Here is a 17,860-nt window from a genome sequence, read left to right as displayed (position 1 = left end):
GCGCGGGTTCAATTCCCGTACCGGCCTTCCCGAACAGGCGCCGGAATGTGGCGACTAGGGGCTTTTCACAGTAACTTCATTGAAGCCTACTTGTGACAATAAGCGATTATTATATTATTATTATTATTATTATTATTATTAACCAACATCTGAAAAAAGAATCAAGTAATCTGGTCATTTCTTTGATTGCTGTTTGTTATATCGCGCTATGTACAAACTGTGTGCCATGTTTGTTACCTTACAGGTAACTACACCTGATACGTATCTCAGTGACTAGAAAGTGCTAAATTGCCCTTAGTGTCCAAAAAGGTTAGGTAGGGTTACTGGGTTACAGGGAGAGAGTGGAGGTGTGGGCTTAAGTGGGGTGCTCTTTCCAAGGGCCAATGCAGACTCAATGGGCTGAATGGCCTCCTTCTGCACTGTAAATTCTATGAAAGTGCTTTGGGGCGTCCTGAGGTCATAACATGTGCTATATCAGCGCAAGTCTTTTCACTTTTTATTTGCATTGATGGCGACGCCAACCTGCTCATGACCCCCCCCCCACCCCCATCAGTTTCTCCACTTTCACCCCAATCGGGAGTGTGTTTCTGGTGTAACTTTGCCCCTTTTTGCTCCAACCGCCTAAGTAAAGGACGTTCTCAGTTGCACTTGTAGCTAAAACAGTCACCATTATGCTTGGATTTAGAGTCAGGCTCTAAATAAATAAGACATTGGTCAGCAGAGCAGAATGCCTGTACGATCAGCCAGTCGGGTCAGGGGTCAGGCTGGCAGAGAGCATTGACACCTCCCACACTTTCTTTCCCAATTAAAATTCAAGTGTGGAAAAATGATCTGGGGGTGGAAGCATCTATCCTGACCAGCTGGGTGTTAAAATATATAAAAGCACACAAGTGCTTTGCATGCAAGGTTTTGTCGCTGAAAGGACTTTATCCTTCTAAGAATATGTTCCAGTCAGTCAGTTCAAAGTCATAGGGTGTTGACTCTGACTGTTTCCAAGACTTCAATGAGTTGAATGAGTAGCGGAATTTCCTGGCAGCTAATTTGATATCAGAATCAGACACAGTCTCTACCTTTCTGGCTGCCATAAGAATAAAGAAAGCAAGTGCTTGCAGTTGTACACGATCTTTAAGATCTCGGGACCTTCCAAAATCCTGTTGTAATGCAGGAAAATTTGGCAGCAATTTGCGCACAGCACAGAAATAATCTGTTCCTTGTTTTAAGAGTGATGTTGGTTGAAGGTTTAAACATTGGCCAGTTCACAGGGAGACCTCCCCCCCCCCGCTTTGAATTGCGCCACAGGCTCTTTTACGGCCAGCTGAGATCAGCATCAATGTGGGGCAGCACGCTGGCACAGTGGTTGGCACAGTGGTTAACACTGTTGCTTCATGACACAGGGTCACGGGTTCGATTCCCGGCTTGGGCCACTGTCTGTGCGGAGTCTGCACGTTCTCCCCGTGTCTGCGTGGGTTTCCTCCGGGTGCTCCGGTTTCCTCCCACAAGTCCCGAAAAAAGACGTGCTTGTTAGGTGAAGTGGACATTCTGAATTCTTCCTCTGTGTACCCGAACAGGCGCCGGAGTGTGGGTAATAGGTGATTTTCACAGTAACTTCATTGCAGTGTTAATGTAAGCCTACTTGTGACAATAAAGATTATTATTATTAACAGCTCATCTGAAAGATGGTCTTTTGATGGTGCAGGGTAAATAGATGGACAATAATTTTAGAGTACCCAATTATTTTGTTTCCAATTAAGGGGCAATTTAGCGTGGCCAATCCACCTAACCTGCACATCTTTGGGTTGTGGGGGTGAAACCCACGCAGACACAGGGAGAATGTGCAAACTCCACACGGACAGTGACCCAGAGCCGGGATCGAACCCGGGACCTCGGCGCCGTAAGGCAGCAGGGCTAACACAGGGCCACCATGCAGCCCTCCCACAACCCAAAGATGTGCAGGGTAGGTGGATTGGCCATGCTAAATTGCCCCTTAATTGGAAAAGAAAATAATTGGCTACTCTAAATTTATCTTTAAAAAAAAGTATGATGAGCAGGTGGGAAGGGAACATTCTCTTTCTGCTATCCAGGTTTGTTTTAACCATGTTGGTTTGTATGTTGTCCTTCCAGTTCCATGATTAACTAACATAAAAGTCCTTCCTGTTTATTTCCTTTGTTCCCAATTTAAAAATGTTATTTTATTAGTTTTGATCTGTGGATCCATAATCGGAATGTGTCTTTAAACAGAAGAGGGCATAATGGGCAGCACGGTAGCACAGTGGGCAGCACTGTGGCTTCACTGCGCCAGCGTCCCAGGTTCGATTCCCCGCTGGGTCACTGTCTGTGCGGAGTCTGCACCTTCTCCCCGTGGGTTTCCTCCGAGTGCTCCGGTTTTCTCCCACAGTCCAAAGACGTGCAGGGTAGGTGGTGTTACTGGGTTACGGGGATAGGGTGGAGGCGTGGGCTTAAGTAGGGTGCCCTTTCCAAAGTGTATAGGCCATGATAAATTGCCCTTAGTGACTAAAAAAGGTTAGATGGGGTTATTGGGTTACGGGGATAGGGTGGAAGTGAGGGCTTAAGTGGGCCGGTGCAGTCTCGAATGGCCTGCTTCTGCACTGTATGTTCTAAGAGTGCTTGCTAGGACAGTGTGTTCCCAGGTTTTGTATTTTGGAAAAGAGAAGCCAGGCTGGTCGACACCGAGTAAATCTTGGGAACCGGTTTTGGAGCAAGCCAGCTTGATTGGCTAACTAGCGACTGGTGGGTTGGCCAGGGACAGTGGCAGGATTCTCCGTGTCTGACACTTAAATGTTGACTCCGATGGAGAATTTGTGGACTTTCACAACAGAAAAACTGGTGCTACTGCTGGACCGATTCCGCTACTATTGAGGGGCGAGCACCGGTGCCACGTGGAACACAATCGATTCCAATGAAAAACGGGGCCGGATTCGCCAAGTCCATCATTGACACTCTGAAGGCTGACAAGCTGCCACTGCATATACACATTACACTCCCCACACACACTCATCCCAGCCAACAGGATGACATGGGTTGTGCTGGAGCGCTCCCATACAGCTGATGGGTCGGCCGGGACCAGGGGGACACCTGTACGACCCGTGGCACTAAGTTCAAAGTGGGCTGTTAGTGGTGTGCGCAGCTGCATGGCTGTCTTGCCGGCTGCGGCAATGGTATTCCATGCCCGTCCACCCTGACCCCACAGTCGACTCCTGACCACCCCCCTCGGCCCTGGCAGAAGCATCCCGGCCAGCGGCACAACTGTCAGCAAACTATGGCGATGTTGGAACCTTTCCGTACCCGCTCTCTCTCCCTCGGCCACCGTCACACCGATTTTCAAAAGCACTAGTGAACCGCGTTGTCGGGAACTCAGCCCATCGGAGGCGGAGAATCGTGGAGGCCCTGGAGAATACCAGGTTGGGCCCACTAAAGATATGCAAATGGTGTCTACTGTACGTGCGTTCCAGACCGCATTGCCACCGCTGTCGAGGTGATGAGGAATTGTGATTTTGCGTCAAATCGGCACCTGCCGCGATTTCGGTGTCAAAACCGATTCTCCGACCAATTGCGTTTCGCAATTTTGCCGTCGGCCAACGGAGAATCCCGCCCAGTGTTCTGCCTGACAACAGTCAGCAATTGGTTCCTGCCAGGTGCTTTGTTTTTTGGGAGAGAACTTGCCAGAAGCCCCTAGACCCTGGAAGGAAGAGGAGCTGTGTTTTCTCCCTCTCTCTGCTGCCGGTTGCCTGCTGTCTCTGTGAGCCTGCAGTGAAGATCGTTACAAACTGAAGGAAAGGAAAGAACCCAACTGAAGGCCCAACCTCGAGAAAGAAACTAACTGGGAGACACCCATCTGAATCTAAATTCCTTACCCCTTTTACTTTATTATATTTTCTTAATCATTCAACCACCCTTTTCCCTCGGTGTTGTTTGTCTGTGTGTGTAGAGAGTGGATAGCCAGTTGTATTTTGGCCTATTTAATTATTATTATTTTTTTGAATAAATTTAGAGTACCCAATTATTTTTTTCACTTAAGAGGCAATTTAACGTGGCCAATCCACCTACGCTGCACATCTTTGGGTTTTGGGGGTGAGACCCACGCAGACACGGGGAGAATGTGCAAACTCCACACGGACAGTGATCCGGGGCCGGGATTAAAACCCGGGTCCTGGGCAGCACGGTAGCATAGTGGTTAGCACAATTGCTTCACAGCTCCAGGGTCCCAGGTTCGATTCCCGGCTTGGGTCACTGTCTGTGCGGAGTCTGCACGTCCTCCCCGTGTGTGCGTGGGTTTCCTCCGGGTGCTCCGGCTTCCTCCCACAGTCCAAAGATGTGCAGGTTAGGTGGATTGGCCACGCTAAATTGCCCTTAGTGTCCAAAATTGCCCTTAGTGTTGGGTGGGGTTACTGGGTTATGGGGATAGGGTGGAGGTGTGGGCTTGGGTAGGGTGCTCTTTCCAAGAGCCGGTGCAGACTTGATGGGCTGAATGGCCTCCTTCTGCACTGTAAATTCTATATGCCGTGAGGCTGCAATGCTAACCACTGTGCCGCCCTTGGCCTATTTAATTCTAACTACTGTTAATAATAAAAGGTTGCTCGTGTTTAAGTTTTAAAAACCTGGTGACTGAGGTCAATTTAACTCAACCCAAAGCCACTGGTGTTAATATAAAATCTAATTTCACCTGTGTTGCGAGTCGGGGCCAAGCGGGGCTGGAACTGATTGTGCACCAGCCCCGGGGATCGTGACACTAACAGTGTGAAAAGACAATCAGTTCTTAGCTTGCTCTCAGTGACTCTTCAGTCAAGAGGAACAGCAAGTTAGTACAGACTTGTGCAAAAGCCAGCGTGGCCCAGACCTTTATTGTGGCAGTTTTCTCCCTCCGGTCTCCACTCTGCAGCAGGTGCTCTCTGGAACCCTCCCCAAGTCCCAGCTTTTTATGTGTGAATCCAAGCAGTAATAGCAAGGCATTCAACTATGAAGGACATTGCCTGATGCAACAAGTATAGTCCTGTTGTTGCCAGTACCTAAAGCTGAGGCTTTAGGATAGTTAAGCAATATTTCACAAGCCTACAATCACGAGAAAAAAAGTATTAGGGAAACAAATGGGGCTAAAGTCTGATAAGTCACCTGGACCTGATGGGTTGCAACCCAGGATATTAAAGGAAGTGCAGTGATAGTGGATGTTGTCATGTGAGAGTACCTTTAAGAAATGGGTGTTTATGAAATGTACCTTTAAGAAATGGGTGTTTATCAGTGATGTCAGAGTGTGGGTGGAGCTGGGCTGTCTGTCAGAATTTTACTTTAGTTTTAGGCTGTTTGCTGCAGGGTGTGTTTTAGTTTCGTTTTCAGTGTTGGAGCTGAAGCCAGACAAAGCAGGTGTACTGTTGATCTCTCTGCCATGAAAAGACTATCTCTTGGATCATTTGGCGAATTCAGAATTATAAATGTTCTCAGTAGTGAATGTAAACCTGATATGCTTCTGTTAAAAGGTGTTTCTTTTGTCTTCTGGATGTTGTTTGGGAAGTTATTAAGGATTACTTAGTGTTGTATTCTTTGGGGGTTGTATTTGAATTAATGGTTGCTAAGATGTTCACTGTATGTTTTAAAAAGGTTAACTTGAGTTCATAGAATAAACATTGTTTTGCTTTAAAAAATACTTTTCCATTTCTGCTGTACCACACCTGTAGAGTGGGCCGTGTGCTCCCCATACCACCATCTATTAAAAGTTGTGGGTCAGGTGAACTCCATGATACACTTTGGGGTTCTCTAAACCCCGGCCCATAACAATGTTGTAATGTTAGATAGATACTAACACAGAATCCTTAAATTCTGGAAAAATCCCAGAGGATTGTAAAACTGCCAATGTAACACCCTATTCAAAAAGGGAGGGCAACAAAAAACAAGTAACTATAGGACAGTTAGCTTAACATCTGTCATTGGTAAAATGTTACGGCACCGTAGCACAATGGTTAGCACTGTTGCTTCACAGCTCCAGGGTCCCAGGTTCGATTCCTGGCTTGGGTCACTGTCTGTGTGGAGTCTGCGCGTTCTCCCCGTGTCTGCGTGGATTTCCTCCGGGTGCTCCGGTTTCCTCCCACAGTCTCAAGATGTGCAGGGTAGGTGGGGTTACTGGGTTACGGGGATTGGGTGGAGGCGTGGGCTTAAGTAGGGTGCCCTTTCCAAAGGCCGGTGCAGACTCGACGGGCCGAATGGCCTCCTCCTGCTCTGTGAAGTCTATGATTCTCTCTAGATCAGTCATGACCTCATTGAATGTCATAGCAGATTTGATGAGCTGAATGGTTTACCTCCGTTCCTTTATCTTATGGTCTTAAAGTCTCTTCCATTCTACAAAGAGGTCTTGTGGCTTAGTAGGTAGTGATGTGTTGGGTAGGCTGGGTCGAGGTGAACTGCACTTGATGCAGTGTAGCGAGAGACAATCCTCCAACACTTGATAAAATGTAACACGATTTTATTCAACATCCAAACTATTATACATGTTCAACTGTTGGTTGACACTATGCTGACTTGACTGGAGACCTGACACTAGCCTGACCAGACTAACTTAGCTACCACATGGTGTAGGCACTGGCTAGCTCACGGGCTCTGACTGTCTCAGAGGCTGGGTCCCGAGAGAGCGGGAAAACTGGTGCCCTCTGGCTTTATAGTGGTTGTGTCCTGTCTGGTGATTGGCTGTTCTGTTCTGTGTGCTTACTGGTCATCCTGTGTGTCAATCACTGCCTGTCTGCACTCCATTGTATACATAGATGTATATTATGACAGGTAGTTCCCCTAACTCTGAGCCAGAAGCTTTGGGTTCAAGTCCCACTTTAGGACTTGTTGGCCATGGAAGGGGCACTCATGATACAGTATACCTGATGTCCAAAAACATACACTGTCTAGAATGAGTTCAGGCACGATGACCAGGCTGATTCTCTCCACCCTAGTTCAGGGACACTATAATAATAAGAATCTTTATTAGCGTCACAAGTAGGCTTACATTAACACTGCAATGAAGCTACTGTGAAAATCCCCTAGTCGCCACACTCCGGAACCTGTTCGCGTGGGTTTCACCCCCACACTCCGGAACCTGTTCGGGTACACTGAGGGAGAATTCAGAATATCCAAATTACCTGACAAGCACGCCTTTCGGGGCTTGTGGGAGGAAACCAGAGCTCCCGGAGGAAACCCACGCAGACACGGGGAGAACGTGCAGACGCCACACTGACAGTGACCCAAGCCGGGAATCGAATCTGGGACCCTGGAGCTGTGGAGCAACAGTGCTAACCACTGTGCTACCGTGGATTGTTAATTTTCTGGTCCAGCAGATGAACGGTCAAAGCTGTGAATCTACCTTATTTTTTTCTTACCATTGAACAACGAAGGCAGAGGTTTACCTGAAATTAAGAAATGATTTCTTCCGCCTTTAGTCTCGATGCATCCCTCACACTATCAGTCCCAGAATTGAAGCCTTGTTGGTGACTTCTATCTATTAAAGGTCAAGTCCAAATGGTCGTAAATACTGGATTGACTGAAAGTAAACCAAATGAATTATTAAATGGAAACAGGTTACATTACAGCGGAATGAGAAAACTGCTGAGGTAGATGTAGGGGAGTCCTCTAAACTGTCAGCAGTCCTTGAAGTGGACAACAGAGAAACATTAAAACCAGCCCTAATTCCTTCCCCAGTCTATTATTAAGTTACCCCGGATGGAGTGAGGAAAAGATGAGACATTGGCATTTATTTTTTTGATGGCAGGGTAAGAAAGCTGAAGGGGCAGATAAAACAACTGAGATACTTTGGCATCATAAAAATAAGAACTTGCATTTCAACGTTAATGTGTCAGCTGTGGCTCAGCTGTGGTAACGTTTGTGCCACTGAAATCAGAAGATTGCAGGTACAAATCCCACTTCAGAGACTGGAGCACATAAATCTAGGCTGTCAGTCCCAGCACAGTATTGAGGGGGAGCTGCACTGTTAGAAGTGACATTAAACCAAGGCTCCGGCTGCTCTCTCAGGTAGACGTAAAAGACCCCTTGACCCTATTTTGAAGAAGAGCAGCGGACAAGTTCCTGGTGCCAGCCATTATTTTTTTTTCTCAATAACATCACTGTTCCAGAGTGTTCTTATAAGCCTTTCTCCTATGCAATTGTTGTGCTGGTGTCTGTTGAAGGTTCTGAGCATGTATGAGCGTTGGGCGGTCTTTTTCAGTCTGGTGACCTGTGAGCAAGACCTGTTTTACTTTTTTTTAAACTTAAAGTACCCAATTCAATTTTTTTTCCAATTAAGAGGCAATTTGGTGTGGCCGATCCACCTATCCTGCACATCTTTGGGTTGTGGGGGTGAGACCCACGGAGACACCGGGAGAATGTGAAAACGCCCCCAGACAGTGACCCGGGGCCGGAATCGAATCCGGGTCCTGGGCGCCGTGAGGCAGCAGTGCTAATCACTGCGCCGCCATGCCGCCCCAAGTCCTGCTTTACTACTGCTCCCGTTTTCACCGTTATTTCTATAATTGTTAAATGTTGTCTTTTCACATGAAGAAGTTCCTTCTTTTTATTTATTTTTAAAAATAAATTTAGCGTACCCAATTCTTTTTTTCCCCAATTAAGGGGCAATTTAGTGTGGCCAATTCGCCTACCCTGGACATCTTTGGGTTGTGGGGTGAAACCCACGCAGACACGGGGAGAATGTGCAAACTCCACACGGACAGTCACCCAGGGCTGGGATCGAACCCGGGACCTCGGCGCCGTGAGGCAGCAGTGCTAACCACTGCACCGCCCCAAAACTTGTTTTTCTACTGCTCCTGTTTTCAATATTATTACTGTTATTGTTAAACGTTGTTTTTTTAATATAAAGAAGTTCCTTTTTAAACAATGTATTCCGACTACCTACTTTGTGGTTTCCAGTTACCACAAGCAAGAAAACTGATGATCTGGGCCTTGTCACCTTGCTCTTTGTATGATCTTGCCGTGTGCATATTGGCTGTTGTAATTCCTACAATACAACAGCAAAGTACCAAAGTACTTCATTAGCTGTGAAGCTCTTTGGGATGTCTGGAGATCATGAAAGATGCAATAAAAATTGCGAGTCATTTGTAGTTTTATATCATACATTCATGACCTCAGGAAGTGCTAAAGCGTTTTACATACTCCTGAAGTGTTGTAATGCGAGAAACACAGCAGCAAATTTTCAAACTTCTGCTTATTTTCAAAAATGAGGAACATGGAGAAATGCTTCTATAATTTAGCATCTGATTTACTGAGTTGCGAAGTGAGTGAGAGAAAAAAGGTTGGCAGAGCTCAGAGAGACCCACCAGTAGAGCACTAGTTCATCCCTGCACACACAGGGACGGGTCCAGCTCCTGACACTGCCTGGTGCCAAGTCCCGAAGAAGTAGACCACCCCCCCCCCCCCCCCCCTCAGGCCGCCTTGCACAAATGAGATACGTCCACTTAGCTGCGGCCCAGCTCTCTGGGTATTCACTCTGAGACCCAGAAAAGGCCACTTTTCCACTTCGACTCTTAGCTGAGCTTGGGTGGTCAGCATTCTCCCCATGACTCTAATCTACAAATTGTCTGTAGGTCCCAATACATATGCTAGGGTCTCCTCTTGCTCTTTGCATTTAATTTTTTTCCCCCAACTAAGGGGCAATTTAGGGTGGCCAATGCACATCGGGGAGAACGTGCAAACTCCACACGGACAGTGACCCAGGCTAATCACTGCGCCACCGTGCCATCCTGCCCTTTGCGTTTTAACAAGCCTGTACATGGCAGCTGAGTCCTGCCCCAGTCACTCAAGTGGAGAGACCACAACACGAGTGGCTGATAAAGACACTTCAGGTCCAGCTGTAGAACCCTCTCCCCAAAAGCTGAAAGCAGAGGTTCTCATGGCAACCTGAAAGCCTCTAGGAATTAGCTCAGTGGGCTAGACAGCTGGTTCGTGATGCAGACCAGGCCAGCAGCACGGGTTCAATTCCCGTACCAGCTGAGAATTCTCCCTCGGTGTACCTGAACAGGCGCCGGAATGTGGCGACTAGGGGCTTTTCACAGTAGCTTCATTGCAGTGTTAATGTAAGCCTACTTGTGACAATAAAGGTTATTTATTAATTAAATTATATCATTTTATTATTGTCTGGGCTACACTGCATCCAGGACAAGGAACCTGGTGTCATTTACGGAAACTATATATACAATTTGAATTTCACAAATTTGTAGTCAATTAAATGTAAATATAACTTATATTTATAGTTTTATTAATACCTTGTTCACTATAGCTGGCTGCTAATGGATAGACTGGGTTGCTGCTGGTGCGGCCTCTCATACACCTACATGCCAGCATGATCTCAGTCTGCAGAAGCAAGCTGGAGTGTTCCACGCTGGGGCAGAGTTTCCTTCAGGATTGGCCCGGAGCCACCAGAAATCGAAGATTAAACTTCAGGACTCTGTTGCGAGAAAACACTGGAGAAAATATGTAGCCATCTGAGATGGCCACCTGCAAAGGACCATGGGAATTGGGGCCAACCCAGGACTCAGACAGATACAGAGCTTGTGTGATTTTGCAACCCAGATAGTTAGACCTGATCGAAACCCCCACTCGTTTTCATTTTAATGGCCCATTTCCCCAGAACAATAGGACTCCAATCAAGAAACCGATACAGCCACAGACTGATCTGCGCCACTCCCTTTACTCAGCAAGCCCAACCGCCAAGGTCAATGACCGCTAAGGACCCGCCCAGCTACCAAGGCACCCGCCCCTTTATTGGCCAAAATCGAAGGCAGTGATCGAAGCCTGTCGAATTATTGGATCCAAGATTAAGGACCGCCCCAAAGAGCGTGAAATCCTAGAGGGATAAAAAGAGACACAGCCATGTGTTCAGCCTCTTTTGGACCCGGCCTGTGCCAGCCCAACTGCAGCATAATGACCAGACAGCCAAGTTCAGGATCGCTACCTGACGGATGAGCCCAGCAGAGACAGAGCCACTTCTTCAAACCAGCCACGTAAGATTAAGATAAAGGCCTTATCATTCTGCACAGTGCCGGTCGCCCTGAAGTTAAGTATAGGCTATTGTAGCTGATAGGTGTAGTTTAACTTGTAGTATATTGTGCTTGCATGTCGAAGTAACCCTTGTGTGTATATAAACCATCTTTGAACTTGAACCGACTAACTGGTTATGTGGTCATTTGACCGCTATACGGGAAAGCCTTGTGGTTCAGTAAGAGAAATAGAAACACCCACAGTATTGGCGACGCTGTTGGGACACAACATCATATCATAAATAGAGCCTCATCACATTATTGGCAACAAATAGCATTATGTTTTTTAAATCATTTTGTTGAACACTCCTGGGTTTATTCACACATTTATAAAAGTATTGGAGTTGGGAAAAACCTATTTGACTGTTAAGGGTGGTACCAGGTTGGGACCTTTTCTTTACTAATTGTGGGAGAACCCAAAACCCAGGAGGGGTGGCCATATAAATCTAAGATAGTTACTAATAAATATTATGGAAAATAAAGAGAAATTGCTTCACTCAAGAGTGCTTTCAATATGAAACACGGTATCTTAGGAGATTGAGGCAAGTAGCTTTTAGGTACTTTCAATGAGAAATTAGAAGAGTACATGAGAGAACATAAGGGCTAGGAGCAGGAGTAGGCCACCTGGCCCCTCGAGCCTGCTCCGCCATTCAATGAAATCATGGCTGATCTTTTGTGGACTCAGCTCCACTTTCCGGCCCGAACACCATAACCCTTAATCCCTTTACTCTTCAAAAAACTATCTATCTTTATCTTAAAAACATTTAATGAAGGAGCCTCTACTGCTTCACTGGGCAGGGAATTCCATAGATTCACAACCCTTTGGGTGAAGAAGTTCCTCCTAAACTCAGTCCTAAATCTACTTCCCCTTATTTTGAGGCTATGCCCTCTAGTTCTGCTTTCACCCGCCAGTGGAAACAACCTGCCCGCATCTATCCTGTCTATTCCCTTCATAATTTTATATGTTTCTATAAGATCCTCCCTCATCCTTCTAAATTCCAACGAGTACAGTCCCAGTCTACTCAACCTCTCCTCGTAATCCAACCCCTTCAGCTCTGGGATTAACCTAGTGAATCTCCTCTGCACAGCCTCCAGTGCCAGTACGTCCTTTCTCAAGTAAGGAGACCAAAACTGAACACAATACTCCAGGTGTGGCCTCACTAACACCTTATACAATTGCAGCATAACCTCCCTAGTCTTAAACTCCATCCCTCTAGCAATGAAGGACAAAATTCCATTTGCCTTCTTAATCACCTGTTGCACCTGTAAACCAACTTTTTGCGACTCATGCACTAGCACACCCAGGTCTCTCTGCACAGCAGCATGTTTTAATATTTTATCATTTAAATAATAATCCCTTTTACCGTTATTCATACCAAATTGGATAACCTCACATTTGTCAACAAGAAGTGAGAATATAAAGATATGTTAGCTGAGATTAGGCAGATAGAATGGGAGAAGACTTGCGTGGGGAAGAACATCTAGTTGGGCCCTATAAATACATTCCAACGAGAAAGAAAGATTCCAATGGGAGGACCCATTCTCCATGGTTCAATAAAAAAAGGTAGGATTAAAATTGAAAGACAAAAATATAATTGCCCAAGAATGAGTGGCAGGTCAGAAGATTGGATGGAATATAAAAAACAGAGGAGAATGACTACAACATTAATAAGGAGGGGAAAATTAGAGTAGGAGGGAAAGCTAGCAGGAAAGATGAAAACTGAAAGTAAGAGTTTTTATAGATATTTTTAAAAGAATAATGTCAACAGAGTGAGGTTTGGCCCTAAAGGAAGTGAGTCTGGGGCATTAATAATAGAAAATAAGGAGATGGCAGATGAATTGAACAAGTATTTTTCATCAGTCTTCACTATAGAGGATACCAGAAATATCCCAGAAATAGCAAATTGTTGGGAGCTGCGGCCTGACAAATCCCCGGGCCCTGATGGGCTTCATCGTATGGTCTTACAAGACGTGGCTGGTGAGTTAGTTGAGGCATTGGTTTTAATTTTCCAAAATTCTCTAGATTCGGGGAAGGTTCCATTAGATTAGAAAATAGCGAATGCAACTCCTTGATTCAAAAAGGGAGGGAGACAGAAAATAGGAAATGCAGGGCAGTTAGTTTAACATCTGTCACAGGGAAAATGGTACAAGGTATTATTAAAGGTGTTGCAGTAAGGCACTTAGATAAATTCAACATAATCCGGCAGAGTCAACTTGGTTTTGTGAGAGGGAAATCATGTGTAACCAATTTATTGCTTGAAGAAATAATATGCGCAGTAGATAAAGGGGAACCGGTGGATGTACTGTACTTAGGTTTCCAGAAGGCATTTGATAAGGTGGCACATCAAACATCATTGTAGAAAATAGAAACTAATGGTGCAGGGGGTAACATATGGCATGAATAGAAGATTGGATGGCTACAAGGAAACAGATAGTAGGCATGAATGGATCGTTTTATGGTTGGCAAGATGGATTGAGTGGTGTGCCACAGTAATCAGTGCTGGGGTCTCAACTTCCTACAATTTATGTCAATGACTTGGATGACGGGTCCAAAGGTACGGTCGCTAAAAAGAATAAAAAAGCATATTATCTAAATGGCGAGATTGCAAAACTCTGAGGTGCAGAGGAATCTGGGTGTCCTAGTGCTTGAATCGCAAGTTTGTATGCAGGTACAGAAAGTAATTAGGAAAGCTAATAGAATGTTATTGTTTATTGCGGGGGTGGGGGAGGTGAATATAAAATTGGAGAGGTTATGCTTCAGTTGTACAGGGTGCTGGTGAGACCACATCTGGAACACTGTGTACAGTATTCGCCTCCTTATTGAAGGAAAGATTTAAACGTGTTGTGAGCAGTTCAGAGATGGTTTGCCAGGCTAATACCTGGAATGTGAGGGCTGTCTTATGAGGAAAGGGCAGCACGGTAGCATAGTGGTTAGCGCTATGGCTTCACAGCGCCAGGGTTCCAGGTTCGATTCCCCGCTGGGTCACTGTCTATGCAGAGTCTGCATGTTCTCCCCGTGTCTGCGTGGGTTTCCTCCGGGTGCTCCGGTTTCCTCCCACAGTCCAAAGACGTGCACGTTAGGCGGATTGGCCACGCCAGATTGCCCTTAGTGTCCAAAAATGTTAGGAGGGATTTTTAGGTTAGGGGGATAGGGTGGAAGTGAGGGCTTAAGTGGGTCGGTGCAGACTCGATGGGCCGAATGGCCTCCTTCTGCACTGTATGTTCTATGAAAGGTTGGACAGGTTAGGCTTGTATCTGCTGGATTTTAAAAAAGTAGGAGACGACTTGATTGAAACCTTTAAGATCCAAAGGGTGGATGTGGGGAGGATATTTCCTCTTTGTGGGAGAATCTAGAACTCGGGGTCACTATTTATAAATGAGGGGTTAAGACAGAGACGAGGAGAATATTTTTCTCTCAGAGGATCATGAGTCTTTGGAACTCTCTTCCTCAAAAGACAGTGGAAGCAGAGTCTTTGAATATTTTTAAGACATTCTAGATAAACTAGGCGGTGAAAGGTTATAGCTGGTAGGTGGAAATGTGGAATCGAGGTTGCATTCAAATCAGCCATGTTCTGATTGAATGGGGGAGCAGGCTTGAGGGGCCGAGAGGTCTACCCCTGTTCCTAATTCATATGAATGGCCTGTTTTTGTGCTGTATATTCCTTGTAATCATCCTATTACGTCAGGAAGAGCATTGTCACTCTCTAATTGGCCATGGAAGGGCAGGGTCCTGTGAGAATGGCTATCTTGGTCACCAATGCCGGGAGCATGGGGGTGTATCGATGGAGACAGGCTCATGTTGTAAAACCTCCAAGGGTTGGCAACTATATTCAGGAGTCGTTTCGCAATCTTTGGTACGCCAAATGACTAATTTCCTTTTATGGTGAATTCCTGATCTTGGCTGTGCTTTTGTGATGGACAAACATACCAACAATGCAATTTGGAGTTAATTCATCCTTGGCCAAGTTCACTCCTGTCCAAGCAAATTATATAAGAGAACAACTTTGACACGTCCACTTTGCAATGGGTTGCGACAGGAGACTCTTTTTTCTTTTTCATCAACCAGTTCCTAATGATCATGATTTTGGATGTGAAATTGTTCCCATTACATCTAATAAAGGGTGTGGTTCAGTGAATAGCACTTTTGCCTCGGGGCAGAAGGTTGTGGGTTCAATTGAATGTAGCCCTGAGGGGGAGAGCTGCAGAATTGGACGTTCTAGCTTTCGTATGAGACGTTAAAAGCAGGCCTCAGCACAATTTGACAAAATAGGTGTCTCAGTCAATATTTACAGGGGAATGGCAGCATAGTGTTTATGCTGCTGGACTAGTGTTCCAGAAGCCAGGACTAACAATTCAGGCAGCCGGAGTTCAAATTCCACCATAGCAGTGATTGAGCAGGGATTGAGTTTTGGAGCCATGAGGTCATGTTGCAGCTGTACAAAACTCTGGTGCGGCCGCATTTGGAGTATTGCGTGCAATTCTGGTCGCCGCATTTGTGGTAATACCAGGTATTGCAGTACCTGAAAGGTGGATGCCCATTGGCTAGACCTAGGAGTCTACCATGGCTAACATACATAGCTCCGCCCTGAGAGGTGGGGTATAAGAACCAATGCCGTCCCAGCAGCCTTCACTTTCTGTATCGAAGCTGCTGCGTACAGTTCTAGCTGATTAAAGCTGATTAGTTGTCACTCACCTTGTCTCGAGAGTAATTGATTGTGCATCAGCATTATAGGAAGGATGTGGAAGCATTGGAAAGGGTGCAGAGGAGACTTACCAGAATGTTCCCTGGTATGGAGGGAAGATCTTATGAGGGAAGGCTGAGGGACTGGAGGCTGTTTTCGTTAAAGAGAAGAAGGTTAAGAGGTGACTTAATTGAGGCATAAAAGATGATCAGAGGATTGGATAGGGTGGACAGTGAGAGCCTTTTTCCTCGGATGGTGATGTCTAGTACGAGGGGACAGAGCTTTAAATTGAGGGGAGATAGATTTGGACAGATGTCAGAGGTAGGTTCTTTACTCAGAGAGTAGTAAGGGCGTGGAATGCCCTGCCTGCAACAGTAGTGGACTCGACAACACTAAGGGCATTCAAAGGGTCATTGGATAGACATATGGACGATAAGGGAATAGTGTAGATGGGCTTTAAAGTGGTTTCACAGGTCGGCGCAACATCGAGGGCCGAAGGGCCTGTACTGCGCTGTAATGTTCTATGTTCAGTGGGGAATTTAAATTCAGTTAATTGAATACAAAATCTGGAATAAAATAGTTAATATCAATAATGGTGACCACAAACCTAGCAAGTTGCCAGTAAAACCCAACTAGTTCATTATGGGCTTTTGGGAAAGGTCGATATGAGGCACCAGACCCACAGCAAGAAAGTTAACTCCAGGACTTGAGCGCAAAAATCGAAGCTGACACTCCAGTGAACTATGGAGGCTACACTTGGAGGAACCAACTCTCAGGTGAGACGTTAAACCCAGGCCCCGACTTCCCTCGGGTGGATGTTAAAAACAAAATCCCAAGGCACTATTTCAACACCAACATCACCGAAACAGATATAAAATCAAAATACTGCAGATGATGGAGATCTGAAATAAAAAGAGAAATCGCTGGAAAAACTCAGCAGGTCTGGCAGCATCTGTGGAGAAAGAAACAGAGTTAACATTTCAAACCCAACATGTCCAAAATGGGTCCCAAAGACACATTAACTCGGTCTCTCTCTCTCTCTCCAGACCTGCTGAGATTTTCCAGCATTTTCTGATTTGATTTCACTGAAACAGATGATCTGGTCATTATCCCATTACTGTTTGTGGGAGCTTGCATGCTCAGCCTGGCTGCTGTTTCCATATCTTTGGCTATGTTGCACCTTAGAGATGTCTGTGTTTGAGAAGGACGCTATATCCATAGTATCACTACGGTGCAGGAGGCCATTCGGCCCGTTGGGTCTGCACCGACCCTCCGAAAGAGCACCCTACCTAGGCCCACTAACTCCAACCTATCCCCGCAACCCCATCTAACCTGCACATCCCTGAACACTAAGGGGCAACTCAGCACGGGCAATCCACCTAGCCTGCACCTCTTTGGACTGAGAGAGGAGCACCCGGAGGAAATCCACGCAGACACGGGGAGAACGTGCAAACTCCACACAGTCACCTGAGGCTAGAATTGAACCCGGGTCCCCGGCACCGTGCCACCCCCATATAAACGGGAGTCTTTTAGCCCTCCGGGCTAAAATGCCATAAATTGTATTCAAGAAGGGAGTTTATCACCTTCTCAAGGGCAACAAGGGATAAGTAATAAATGCTAGCCTTGTTGGCGATGGTCACATCTGGGCACGATTGTAAGATTACAAACGTCAACAAAAATCAACCCTTGTGTTTTCTATTTTCTTATCTATAATTGAACTGCAAGTTATATTATAGTTGAACATTTACGGACATTGGGTGCGAATCTCTGGTCTCCCAGCCACCGTCAAACAGGAGTTGGTGCGCCATTCGCTGGCTGCAGTGATGCAGACTTGATTGAAATCTTGGCCTATATTCTGTGCTGAAATGTCGCCACCATCCTAGGCTGCTCTCCCCTTTGGTGGCAATGTAACCCGAGGGTCACCATACCTCAGGCGAGGCGGGGGGAGGGGGGGAGGTTGAGAAGGCGGGGGCCTTCGTGAATAACCTCAGCCGGTACGGGAATCTAACCCGCCCTGCCAGCCTTGCTGCACATCACGAACCAGCCGCCCAGCCAACTGAGCTAACCAATTCCTGAAATATATATATACACGCGTGATGAAGACGTTAAGTGGCCACTTGTATTATTTAAGCTAATCTGTATCAA

General features: G+C 46.0%; 1 protein-coding gene across 4 annotated transcripts in view; it reads right to left on the bottom strand.

Annotated features, from left to right (window-relative positions):
- fkrp (fukutin related protein) overlaps positions 1-17,860 on the bottom strand; it is a 35,168-nt gene that overhangs the window by 14,848 nt on the left and 2,460 nt on the right. For 2 of the 4 annotated variants that reach the window (XM_072490114.1, XM_072490116.1), the window contains exon 2: positions 7,395-7,528. The exons of the other annotated variants lie outside the window; for them this stretch is intronic. The gene's annotated coding sequence lies outside the window, so the exon portion shown is untranslated. The remainder of the gene's footprint in view (positions 1-7,394; positions 7,529-17,860) is intronic. 4 annotated transcript variants of the gene reach the window in all.

This window comes from Scyliorhinus torazame, chromosome 25 (assembly GCF_047496885.1).
Source record: "Scyliorhinus torazame isolate Kashiwa2021f chromosome 25, sScyTor2.1, whole genome shotgun sequence".
In the NCBI taxonomy this organism is placed as follows: domain Eukaryota; kingdom Metazoa; phylum Chordata; class Chondrichthyes; order Carcharhiniformes; family Scyliorhinidae; genus Scyliorhinus; species Scyliorhinus torazame.
This window is presented reverse-complemented; position numbering and strand designations above follow the sequence as displayed.